Source organism: Natator depressus, chromosome 13 (genome assembly GCF_965152275.1).
Source record: "Natator depressus isolate rNatDep1 chromosome 13, rNatDep2.hap1, whole genome shotgun sequence".
NCBI lineage: Eukaryota > Metazoa > Chordata > Testudines > Cheloniidae > Natator > Natator depressus.
The window spans coordinates 1,055,789-1,068,119 of record NC_134246.1 but is presented as its reverse complement, the minus strand read 5'-3'; positions in this window follow the sequence as shown (position 1 = coordinate 1,068,119).

The window sequence follows — 12,331 nt, the reverse complement described above, 5'->3', positions numbered from 1 at the left end:
CCACTCAGCTCACCGCTGCTGTTGTGAGCAGTGTAAACACCTCGCGCATTATCCTGGAGTATGTGCAGAACCGGGCTAAGAGACACCAGCACGAGGGTGATTGTGATGAGGACATGGACACAGACATTCCTGAAAGCACGGGCTGTGGCAATTGGGACATCATGGCAGCAGTGGGGCTGGTTGATACAGTGGAACGCCGATTCTGGGCCTGGCAAACAAGCACAGACTGGTGGGACCACATACTGTTGCAGGTATGGGATGATTCACAGTGGCTGCGAAACTTTTGCATGCGTAAAGCCACTTTTCTTGAACTTTGTGAGTTGCTTTCCCCCGCCCTGAAGCGCAGGAATACCAAGATGAGAGCTGCCCTGACAGTTGAGAAGCGAGTGGGGATAGCCCTGTGGAAGCTTGCAATGCCTGACTGCTACCAGTCAGTCGGGAATCAATTTGGAGTGGGCAAGTCTACTGTGGGGCCTGCTGTGATCCAAGTACCCAGTGCAATCACTGACATTCTGCTACCAAGGGTAGTGACTCTGGGAAATGGGCAGGTCATACTGGATGGCTTTGCTGCAATGGGGTTCCCTAACTGTGATGGGGTGATAGACGGAACGCATATCCCTATCTTGGCACCGGACCACCTTCCCAACCAGTACGTAAACTGCAAGGGGTACTTCTCAATGGTGCTGCAAGCACTGGTGGATCACAAGGAACATTTCACCGACATCAACGTGGGATGGCCGGGAAAGGTACATGACGCTTGCATCTTTAGGAACTCTGGGCTGTTCGAGCAGTTGCAAGAAGGGACTTACTTCCCAGACCAGAAAATTACCATTGGGGATGTTGAAATGCCAATAGTTATCTTTGGGGACCCAGCCTACCCCTTGCTCCCATGGCTCATGAAGCTGTATACAGGCAGCCTGGACAGTAGTAAGGAGCAGTTCAACTATAGGCTGAGCAAGTGCAGAATGGTGGTAGAATGTATCTTTGGCCGTTTAAAAGCGCGCTGGCGCTGTTTGCTGACTAGGTCAGACCTCAGCGCAACCAAGATTACCATTGTTATTGCCACTTGCTGTGTGCTCCATAATATCTGTGAGAGTAAGGGGGAGACGTTTATGGCAGGGTGGGGGGTTGAGGCAAATCGCCTGGCTGCCGATTTTGAGCAGCCAGACACCACAGCAATTAGAAGAGCACAGCTAGGCGCACTGCACATCAGAGAGGCTTTGAAAACCAGTTTCATGACTGGCCAGGCTACGGTGTGACAGTTGTGTGTGTTTCTCCTTGCTGCAAACCCACCCCCTTTGTTGATTTTAATTCCCTGTAAACCAGCCACCCTCCCCACTTCGATCACAGCTGGCAAAGGAAATAAAGTAACTATTGTTTTGAAACCATGCATTCTTTCTTTATTAATTAAAAAAAAGGTGAGATAACAGACAAGGCAGCCCAGGTGGGGTGGGGTGCAGGAGGAAGGAAGGACAAGGCCACATTGCTTATTGTAGCCACACTACAATTCAAAACTGTTTGAATGACAGCCTTCTGTTACTTGGGCCATCCTCTGGAGTGGAGTGGCTGGATGCCCAGAGCCTCCCCCCTCCCCCACGTTCTTGGGCATCTGGGTGAGGAGGATATGGTACTTGGGGAGGAGGGCAGGCGGTTATACAATGGATGCAACGGGGGTTTGTGCTCTTGTTGGCTTTCCTGCAGCTCCAACAGACGCTTCATCATGACCGCTTGCTCCCCCATTAGCCTCAGCATTGCCTCCTCTCTCTGCTCTTCGCGCTCACTTAATGCTTTCCTGGCCTCTGCCACTGAATGCCTCCATGCATTAAGCTGTGCCCTATCAGTGCAGGAGGACTGCATGAGCTCGGAAAACATGTCATCACAAGTGCGGTTTTTTCGCCTTCTAATCTGCTATAACCTCAGGGACACAGATGATAGGGGGAGCATAGAAACATATGCACCTGGGGGGAGATAAAAAGGGAGAGTAAAATTTAAGATGATACATTTCTGAGAACAAAAGGGAGACCCTTTCACAGTGAATCAAGCAATTCACAGCTGACAGCACATGTGCTTTAGGTACAAGGTCGCATTTTGCCTTTTATATTGAGTGCCTGCCGGTATGGTGACACATCACACATGGCTGGGCAACAGAATTCGGTTTCCAGGCAGCCATGGTAAGCCTTTTGGTATGCGGGGTTGGCTTCTTACGCCTTCATAACATGTGGGAATGGTTTCAAACTGCAGCGCCATCCTTTCCCACAGCAAGCAATGCCGGTTGGGTTTCATATTTAAAAGGAGGGGCTGCGGTTTTCGGGTGGATGTGCAGCACACACCTCCCTGCACCCCACTGTGTGACTATTCTCTGGGATGATCCCTTCACCCCTCCCCCCACCGCGAGGCTATTCTGCAGGATGATCCCTTTTAGCCTTTGTTCCCTTACAAAAATTCCCCTATTTCAACCAGGTGACCATGAATGGTATCACTCTCTTGAGGCTAACACAGAAAGATAAAGACCAAATGTTGTTCGAATGCAACCAAAACCCAGGACCATTCGCTGCCATGCTTTGTGCTGCAGTGATTCCAGACTGCTTGCTATTGGCTTGGCATGGTAAAGTGTCCTACCGTGGAGGACGAAATAAGGCAGCCCTCCCCAGAAACCTTCTGCAAAGGCTTTCAGAGTACCTCCAGGAGAGCTTCATGGAGATGGCCCTGGAGGATTCCCGCTCCATCCCCAGACACGTTAACAGACTTTTCCAGTAGCTGTACTAGCCACAAATGCATCCCAATTCTTCAGGGCAAATCAAACATTAAACACTATTGCTTTTAAACCCTGTACTGTAGTTACAAATGTGCACTCACCAGAGCTGCCTTCTCCGCTTCAGGCTTGGGGATCCCGCCTTGGGAGGGTATTGGCTTCAGGGTGATGAAAAGGTCCTGGCTGCCGGGGAGAACGGATTTACTGCTTGCCTGCTGCGCATTCTCCTCCTCCTCCTCATCCACAAAATCCTCCTTCCTGTTGCGTGAGACTCCCCCCCTTGCAGGTGTCCACGGACAGTGGTGGGATAGTGGTAGAGTCCCCCCCTAGAATGCCATGCAGCTGATATAGAAGCAGCATCTATGGGGCTCTGACCTGGAGCGACCATTTGCCTCCTTTATCTTTTGGTAGGCTTGCCTGAGCTCCTTGATTTTCACGTGGCACTGCTGTGTGTCCCTGTTATAGCCTCTCTCCACCATGCCCCGTGCAATTTTGGCATATATATTAGCATTTCTTCTTTTTGATTGGAGTTCGGCCTGCACAGATTCTTCTCCCCATAGAGCAATCAGATCCAGTGTCTCCCGTTCGCTCCATGCTGGAGCTCATTTGTGATTCTGGGGGGACTGCATGGTCACCTGTGCTGCTGAGCTTGCCATGCTGACCAAACAGGAAATGTTTCAGAGTAACAGCCGTGTTAGTCTGTATTCGCAAAAAGAAAAGGAGTACTTGTGGCACCTTAGAGACAAATAAATTGGTTAGTCTCTAAGGTGCCACAAGTACTCCTTTTCTTTTTGCAAACAGGAAATGAAATTCAAAATTTCCCAGGGCTTTTCCTGTGTACCTGGCTAGCGCACCGGAGTTGAAAGTGCTGTCCAAAGCAGTCACATTGGAGCACTCTGGGATAGCTCCCGGATAATTGCGTCTGCACTACCCCAGATTTGACCCAGCAAGGTCGATTTTAGCGCTACTCCCCTCGCCAGGGAGGAGTACAGAAGTCGATTTTAAGAGCCCTTTAGGTTGACGGAACGGGGTTGGTTGTGTAGACACATTCATTTTAAAATCGACCTAACGCAGCTAAATTCGACCTAACCCTGTAGTGTAGACCAGGGTTCAGAGGAACTGAGTACCAGCCATTCCCACTGGCTTCAAAACAAGTTGTGGGTGATCAGTGCCTCTGAAAATCAGGCCAATTTTATTTAAGCCCCTAATTTAGTTTTTGTTTTGTTTTCTTCCCTTTCTTACCTTCATCAAAATACTTTTTAAAAATGCTCTCAGCATGGCCAGTGACCCATGGACACTTACTCATCTCTAGGTGGGCTAAGAGTTTTGGTCTCTTGACTCAGTCTAGTCTTCTTTGTGGCAGCCAGGAACAGTTGACATGTACTTACTTAGGGCTGGTCTACACTTAAAAGTTTTGCTGGCTAACAGAATGTTGGGAATCATGAAGAAAGGGATAGATAATAAGACAGAAAATATCATATTGCCTCTATATAAATCCATAGTACACTCACATCTTGAATACTGTGTGCAGATATGGTCACCCCATCTCAAGAAAGACATTTTGGAATTGAAAAAGCTTCAGAAAAGGGGCAACAAAAATTATTAAGGGTATGGAACAGCTTCCATTTGAGGAGAGATTAATAAGACTGGGACTTTTCAGCCTGGCCAAGAAATGACTAAGTGGGGATATGATACAGGTCCATAAAATTATGACTGGTGCGGAGAAAGTAAATAAGGAAGTGTTATTTACTCCTTCTCATAACACAAGAACTAGGGGTCACCAACTGAAATTAACAGGCAGCAGGTTTAAAACAAACAAAAGGAAGTATGTCTTCACACAACACACAGTCAACCTGTGGAACTTGTTGCCAGAGGATGTTGTGAAGGCCAAGACTATAACAGGGTTCAAAAAAGAACTAGATAAGTTCATGGAGGATAGGTCTACCAATGGCTATTAGCCAGGATGGGCAGGGACGGTGTCCCTAGCCTCTGTTTTCCAGGAGCTGGGAATGGGGGACAGGGGATGGATCACTTGGTGATTACCTGTTCATTCCCTCTAGGGCACCTGGCATTGGCCACTGTCAGAAGACAGGATACTGGGCTAGATGGACCCTTGGTCTGACCCAGTAGGGCCATTCTTATGACATATCTATGTCAGTTAGAAGTGTGAAAAAAATCACACCTCTAACTGACATCACTATGCTAGCAACAGGTCCAGACACAGTTACACCCGCAGAAAAGTCATTTTGTTGATAAAGCTTATTTTGTTCAGGGACTAAATACAAACTCTACTGGCAATATACTGGCTTATATCTTTTGCCAGTATAAGCTGCATGTCCACTAGGAGGGTTTGCTGATATAGCTAAACTGGTATAGCTATACTACAAACACTGTCTAGTGTAGACAAGGCCTTAGTAAAAAAATAAACAAAAAAGTTCAAAACTAGTAGGAAAGAGAGCCGTTGCATCCTTGCAAGCCAGAGGTATGGAATTCTACACTGTCCTTCAGATGTTCTGTTTCAATTAATCTGTTTGTTTGAGTCACACTACAGGATCATAACACAGGAGTCTCAGACACCGGGGAGAATGAACGAGAAAGCAGTGCTTGGAGGCACTTCATAGAAGCGAGTATCTTCAATGGCCCCCATTGCCGTAGTCTCTGAGCATGTCTCAATCATTACATGATTTATCCTCACAACATCCCTGAAGCAGGCAAGTACCATTATTCTCATTTCACAGAGACTATCTGACATGCACAAGGTCACACAGGAAGTCTGTAGCAGAGCAAGGAACTGTGTCTTGGGTCTTGTCTACAAAGAGACTTAGAGTATGTCTACACTTTGAGCTAGAGGTGTAAATTCCCAGCTCAAGCAGTCAGACCTACACTTGCTCAGAGTGAACTAGTGTATGAAAAATAGAGCATAGCCACAGCGGAACTAGCAGGGAGTGGGGTTAGCTACTCAGAGTATGCACCTAGTGTCTCGGGAGGATCACATTCAGGGCAGCTAACCCTTCCTGCTGCTCATGTCGTGCAGCTATGCTCTATTTTTAGTGCGCGAGCTTCATCAGAGCTAGTGTGAGTATGTCTCCTTCAGCTGAGAATCATCCCTCCAGCTCAAAATGTAGATGTACCCAGAGTGAATGGCACGCCCACTCCTGGAGTCAGCACTAACAGCACGTTAGCTTGCCACGCACTAACTGGCCACATAGACCCTGCTACCACGCGCTAAGAGCTCTGTAGGGTAGGGTTTTTGTTACCATAGAGCCTTGAACACATCACAACCACTACTGTATTTAGTCTCAACCCCTCTGGAAGTAGGAAAGTATTATCCTCATTTTCCAGGTGGGAATATTGAGGCTCAGAGAGATTAAGCAACTTGTCCAAGATCTCAGAGTGAGTCTGTTTAGAGCCAGGAACAGAACCTAAATCTTCTTAACCACAAAATCATCTTGCATCCTTCTTTAGGAGACATCTGGGGCAGAGGATAGCTCCCCATGTATCTGGCATATTATTGGCACTGCCAGGATGCAAATAAAACAATAATAAGAGAGGAGACTATTAGAGGAGAGGCTCTGATTGAATTTGGATTTAAGAATAAATTCCACTCCCAAGTTACAGCCACTCAGACAAGTAATAACATTCCCCCTGGAATGTACAAATAAGCCACACAACTCACGATCCCGTAGGGCAGCAGTTCTCAAACTGTGCATCAGGACCCCAAAGTGGGTTGCGGCAGCCCCATTTTAATGGGGTCACCAGGGCTGGCTTAGACTTGCTGGGGCCTGGGGCCAAAGCCCAAGCCCAACTGCCCGGGGCCAAAGCTGAAGCCTGGGGCTTCAGCCCTTGGGTTTCGGCTTTGCCCCTCCTCTACCCCTCCCACGCCTGGGGTTCAGTCTTTGCCACCACCACACCTTCCCCCCACCCCACGCCCTCGGCAGCAGGGTTCAGGTGAGCTCAGTCCCCACTCCTGGAGTCATGTAGTAATTTTTGTTGTCGGAAGGGGATCGTGGTGCAACTGAAGTTTTAGAAAACCTGTCCTAGGGAATTCCACTTAACATTGACCTGATCTGCTTCACTGTCAGGCCCTCATCTTGCTGGAACACACAGCCTGTTGCGGGGTACACTCCCCACCCTCCTTGTATGGAATACAGGCAACAACAAGAGAAAGAAATACAAAGGTGATGAATAAACGCCTAATGAGGACTCACCCAAATGCAGGATCTGCATGGTCTGGGCAGCTTGCAGTCGCAGGAGTACTTGTGCCCTCTAAGCTTCCTGTTCTAGTAAATGGAAACAAGTGGGCTTGGCTTTTTAGAAAATGAAAGCTGGCTCTTCATCAAACCCTGCAACACAATATGACGTACTAGCTGGAACCCTAAATGCCACACAGTCTGAGCATGGGGACAGAGGAATAAGACACAACTTCATCAGATTGTGATAAGGAATTTATTAAATTGTAACTGAGCATCTCCCCACTCACACTCCTAGGGCCATTATTTCTTCCTTTCAGACTTGGGCAGCCATTGTTCTGCTCCTCCCACAAAGGGTTTCATGCTCCCTCCATGTTGCTTACTACATATAGAACTGATCCGTAATGCCAACACATTCTCCTCTTTCAGACTCCTCATCCACATTTCTGCTGGGATGTCGTCCAGAAATCAGCCAGTCGATGGTAGCCATGTTGAAGGGTGCTTAGGAAGAGCTGATATTATTGATTGATTGTGGGGAAAAAAATTCTAATTATTTCAAACCACCACGTTACCCAGGAAATGCCTAATCCTGACCCAATTAAGTCAAGGACAACACTCCCATTGACTTCAATGGATACAGGTTCAAACCTCCATTGAGCCTATGTGGGAGTATGAGCTTATTACTAGCCTTGTCCTTCCTTCCCACTTCTCTCCTCTTGTTCATCACACTCACTTCCTGTGTCTTATCTTATATTAGACTGTAAACTCTTCAGGGACAAAGACAGTTTTTTCCTGTATGTATGAAAAGCGCCACAGTACATGGGGGTGCCAATTCTGATTGATGTCTTTGGGTGCTATTTTAATGCATGCTGATAGATAAAATATAAGCATAGGCAGATAAAATCTGGCCAACAAATTAGTAAATCTTTGTCAAACAACATAATACAATATAATACACGGTAATGTTTCTTTATGTTGTAGGCTGGAGGCTTTGGAGAAGTCCAGTGCCTCCAGCATCTGTGAACTAGGCCTGAATGAAGAGTTTGAAAGAGACAATCCTCTCAACACTTGGCTCACTTTACTAGAAGAAATGGTAAAGTTTCACCCACCCGTATCAATAGAAAGGGTTTTTGTTTGCCTATATCCAAACCTTTATTGAAGCAAAAAAGTTTAGTTCATAAACGCGTATGTTGAACCCTTCTGACTGTGCTCTGCTTTGTAACTGATCAAGATGAAGTTTTAAATCAGATTACAACACAGAAGAGAGACATCTTTCAGGTTCATCAGATCCTAATGTTCCCTGGGCTATTGGGGGAGATGCAAGAGAGACGACAAGCTCCAGCTCCCAACGGAGGATTGGAGCTGCAGTAACTTTTTTTCCCAGTTAAATTCCAGCTTATTTTAGATGGAATGATGGAAATATTTACTGATGATATGATGAAGCAAATGGGTTAATGTCTACGATTGTGGTCCCTCTGACATCCAAAGGGTGAACTGAGTTAGAGACCAAATCCAGTCTTTATAAGATCCCTCTATTCCTGATTTGGAATTAATAGTACAATTTTTCTTACATTTTTCAAGTTTAAAGCTATCTTAATGGGGAATATTTTACTAGGCAAAGCATCCCACTGCTCTTGTAAATTTAGCAGTTACAAGCTGTGTACGATTTTGGACAACTACTCGCTTTTCTTTGCATATACATAAGTTTTTATAGGTTTAATACAAATGACCTTGTGTAGAAAGACTGTTTCTTCATGTAGCATAAGATTTAAAATATTTAAATAGTCATGCAAGTTCTAAGGGCTGGACTTCCTCTTCATTAGCTCCCCATGACATGCTTGTGTTTCATCTGCACACTAAAGTGCAGTTTCAATGCACTTTTCTCTCCTCTTGGTTTATTTATTTGTATTTTGCTGCAATACTGCTTTAGCAAATACATATTTCAAGGACTGTAAATGATTGTAAAGGTCTCTGCAGCTGCTCTGAGTATGGGTTACACTCTCATACTCCTCTGAGCCAATCTATAGGCAGTTTAACACCTAGCTGCTTTATGGAACCAGCACCAGACAGGAAGTGGGAGAGATGACAAATAACCACAGCACACAGTCTCCAGTTCGTGTTGTCTTCTTTATGAGCCCCTTTTGGGTTGGTGGAAAGAAGACCCTGCTAATTTGCTTGATTTAAAAATCATCTTATGTAAATTTCAAGTGCCAAATTTCCCCCAGACTGGTCTGTGGGGAGCCTGTAAGGATGATCTTTGAATGGCACTGGGTTCCAAGTGCAGCAGCTTACACCTTGTCCAAAATCCTTCTTGTGTCCCAGGATATATCTACAACATAGAATCACAGAATCATAGAATATCAGGGTTGGAAGGGACCTCAGGAGGTCATCTAGTCCAACCCCCTGCTCAAAGCAGGACCGATCCCCAATTAAATCATCCCAGCCAGGGCTTTGTCAAGCCTGACCTTAAAAACTTCTAAGGAAGGAGATTCTACCACCTCCCTAGGTAACATCTGCTGCCCAATGCGTGCCTGAGAATTCTGATGCAAAATCCTGGATTTTCATACACACACACATGCAAAACAGGCAGTGTGCACATACATTTGAAAATCAAGATCTGTGTTGTTTAAAGGGCATTCGGAGGGGTTGAGGTAGAGCCAGCTGCTTCTCATTAGCTGCCCAGCATGCTGGGCACAGGCCATGGCACAGTAACACACAGACTGCACCCTGGCTGCTAGCATTTCCAGATGTTAACAAGAAGTTAGTTAGTAAGAGCATTGCCAGCAGATCAAGGGAAGTGATTATTCCCTTCTATTCAGCACTGGTGAGGCCACACCTGGAGTATTGCATCCAGTTTTGGTCCCCCCACTACAGAAAGGACATGCACAAATTGGAGAGAGTCCAGCGGAGGGCAATGAAAATGATTAGGGGGCTGGGGCACGACTTATGAGGAGAGGCTGAGGGAACTGGGATTGTTTAGTCCGCAGAAGAGAAGAGTGAGGGGGGATATGATAACAGCCTTCAACTACCTGAACGGGGGTTCCAAAGAGGATGGAGCTGGGCTGTTCTCAGTGGTGGCAGATGACAGAACAAGAAGCAATGGTCTCAAGTTGCAATGGGGGAGGTCCAGGTTTGATATTAGGAAACCCTATTTCACTAGGAGGGTGGTGAAGCACTGGAATGAGTTACCTACGGAGGTGGTAGAATCTCCATCCTTAGAGGTTTTTTAAGGCCAAGCTTGACAAAGCCTTGGCTGGGATGATTTAGTTGGTGTTGGTCCTCCTTTGAGCAGGGGATTGGACTAGATGACCTCCTGAGGTCTCTTCCAACCCTATTATTCTATGATTCTAAATCCCGACATAACATATGGATTGGTAACTCGTTAAAAGATAGGAAACAAAGAGTAGGAATCAAGGTCAGTTTTCAGAATGGAGAGAGGTAAATAGTGGTGTCCCCCAGGGGTCTGTTCTGGGACTAGTCCTATTCAATATATTCATAAATGATCTGGACAAAGGGGTAAACAGAGAGGTGGCAAAATTTGCAGATGATACAAAACTACTCAAGATAGTTAAGTGCCAAACAGACAGCGAAGAGCTACAAAAGGATCTCACAAAACTGGGTGACTGGGCAACAAAACGGCAGATGAAATTCAATTTGATAAATACAAAGTTATGCACATTGGAAAAATAATCCCAACTATACATATAAAATGATGGGGTCTAAATTAGCTGTTACCACTCAAGAAAGAGATCTTGGACTCATTGTGGGTAGTTCTCTGAAAACATCCACTCAATGTGCAGCGGCCGACAAAAAACCAAACAGAATGCTGGGAATCATTAAGAAAGGGATAGATAATAAGAGAGAAAATATCATATTGCCCCTATATAAATCCATGGTACGCCCACATCTTGAATACTGTGTGCAGATGTGGTCGCCCCATCTTGAAAAAGATAGGGGGTCTGGAACGGCTCCTGTATAAGGACAGATTAATAAGACTGGCACTTTTCAGCTTGGAAAAGAGACGACTAAGGGGGTTATAAAATCATGGCCAGTGTGGAGAAAGTAAATAAGGAAGTGTTCTTTACTCCTTCTCATAACACAAGAACTAGGGGTCACCAACTGAAATTAACAGGCAGCCGGTTTAAAACAAACACAGGGAAGTGTGTCTGCACAATCCAGAGTCGACCTGTGGAACTCCTTGCCAGAGGATGTCGTGAAGGCCAAGGCCATGACAGGGCCAATAAAGAACTAGGTCGGTGCACGGAGGACAGGTGGCCATTCGCCAGGCTGGGCAGGGAGGGTGCCCCGAGCCCTTGCCTGCCCGGAGCTGGGGATGGGTCACTCCCTGGTTCCCTGTTCTGTTCACTCCCGCGGGGGCGCCTGGCCCTGGCCACAGTTGGCAGACAGGAGGCGGGGCGAGAGGGATCCGATCGGATGGGCTCACAGCGCACCTCCGGCCCGGCCTCACCTGGGGTGAGCGGCACCGACAGCGGTGGGCGGGTGGGCCGGCCTGTGCACGCTCTGACGGGCCCGGCCGGGAATCATAGAATATCAGGGTGGGAAGGGACCTCAGGAGGTTCTAGTCCAACCCCCTGCCCAAAGCAGGACCAATCCCCAACTAAATCATCCCAGCCAGGGCTTTGTCAAGCCTGGCCTTAAAAACCTCTAAGGATGGAGATTCCACCACCTCCCTAGGGAACCCATTCCAGTCCTTCACCACCCTCCTAGTGAAAAGGTTTTTCCTAATATCCAACCTAAACCTCCCCCACTGCAACTTGAGACCATTACTCCTTGTCCTGTCATCTGCTACCACTGAGAACAGTCTAGAACCATCCTCTCTGGAACCCCCTTTCAGGTAGTTGAAAGCAGCCATCAAATCCCCCCTCATTCTTCTCTTCTGCAGACTAAACAATCCCAGGTCCCTCAGCCTCTCCTCATAAGTCATGTGTTCCAGTCCCCTAATCATTTTTGTTGCCCTTCGCTGGACTCTCTCCAATTTATCCACATCCTTCTTGTAGTGTGGGGCCCAAAACTGGACACAGTACTCCAGATGAGGCCTCACCAGTGTCGAATAGAGGGGAACGATCACGTCCCTCGATCTGCTGGCAATGCCCCTACTTATACATCCCAAAATGCCATTGGCCTTCTTGGCAACAAGGGCCCACTGCTGACTCAGTGATAGGGGGTCACTGAGCCCCAAACAGATGGGGCCGGGGGCGGGGGCCTGGCTCGTGCTGTGCGGCCTCAGGCCCCGCCGGAGAGCGGGGGGGGGGGGGAGCGAGCCCCCGGCACTGACTGGGACCCGGGACCCGGGACCAGGGACCCGGAACCCAGCCCCGCAACAAGATGGCGGCGCGGTTGCCATGGCAGCCCGTCGCGCTCCCTCCTG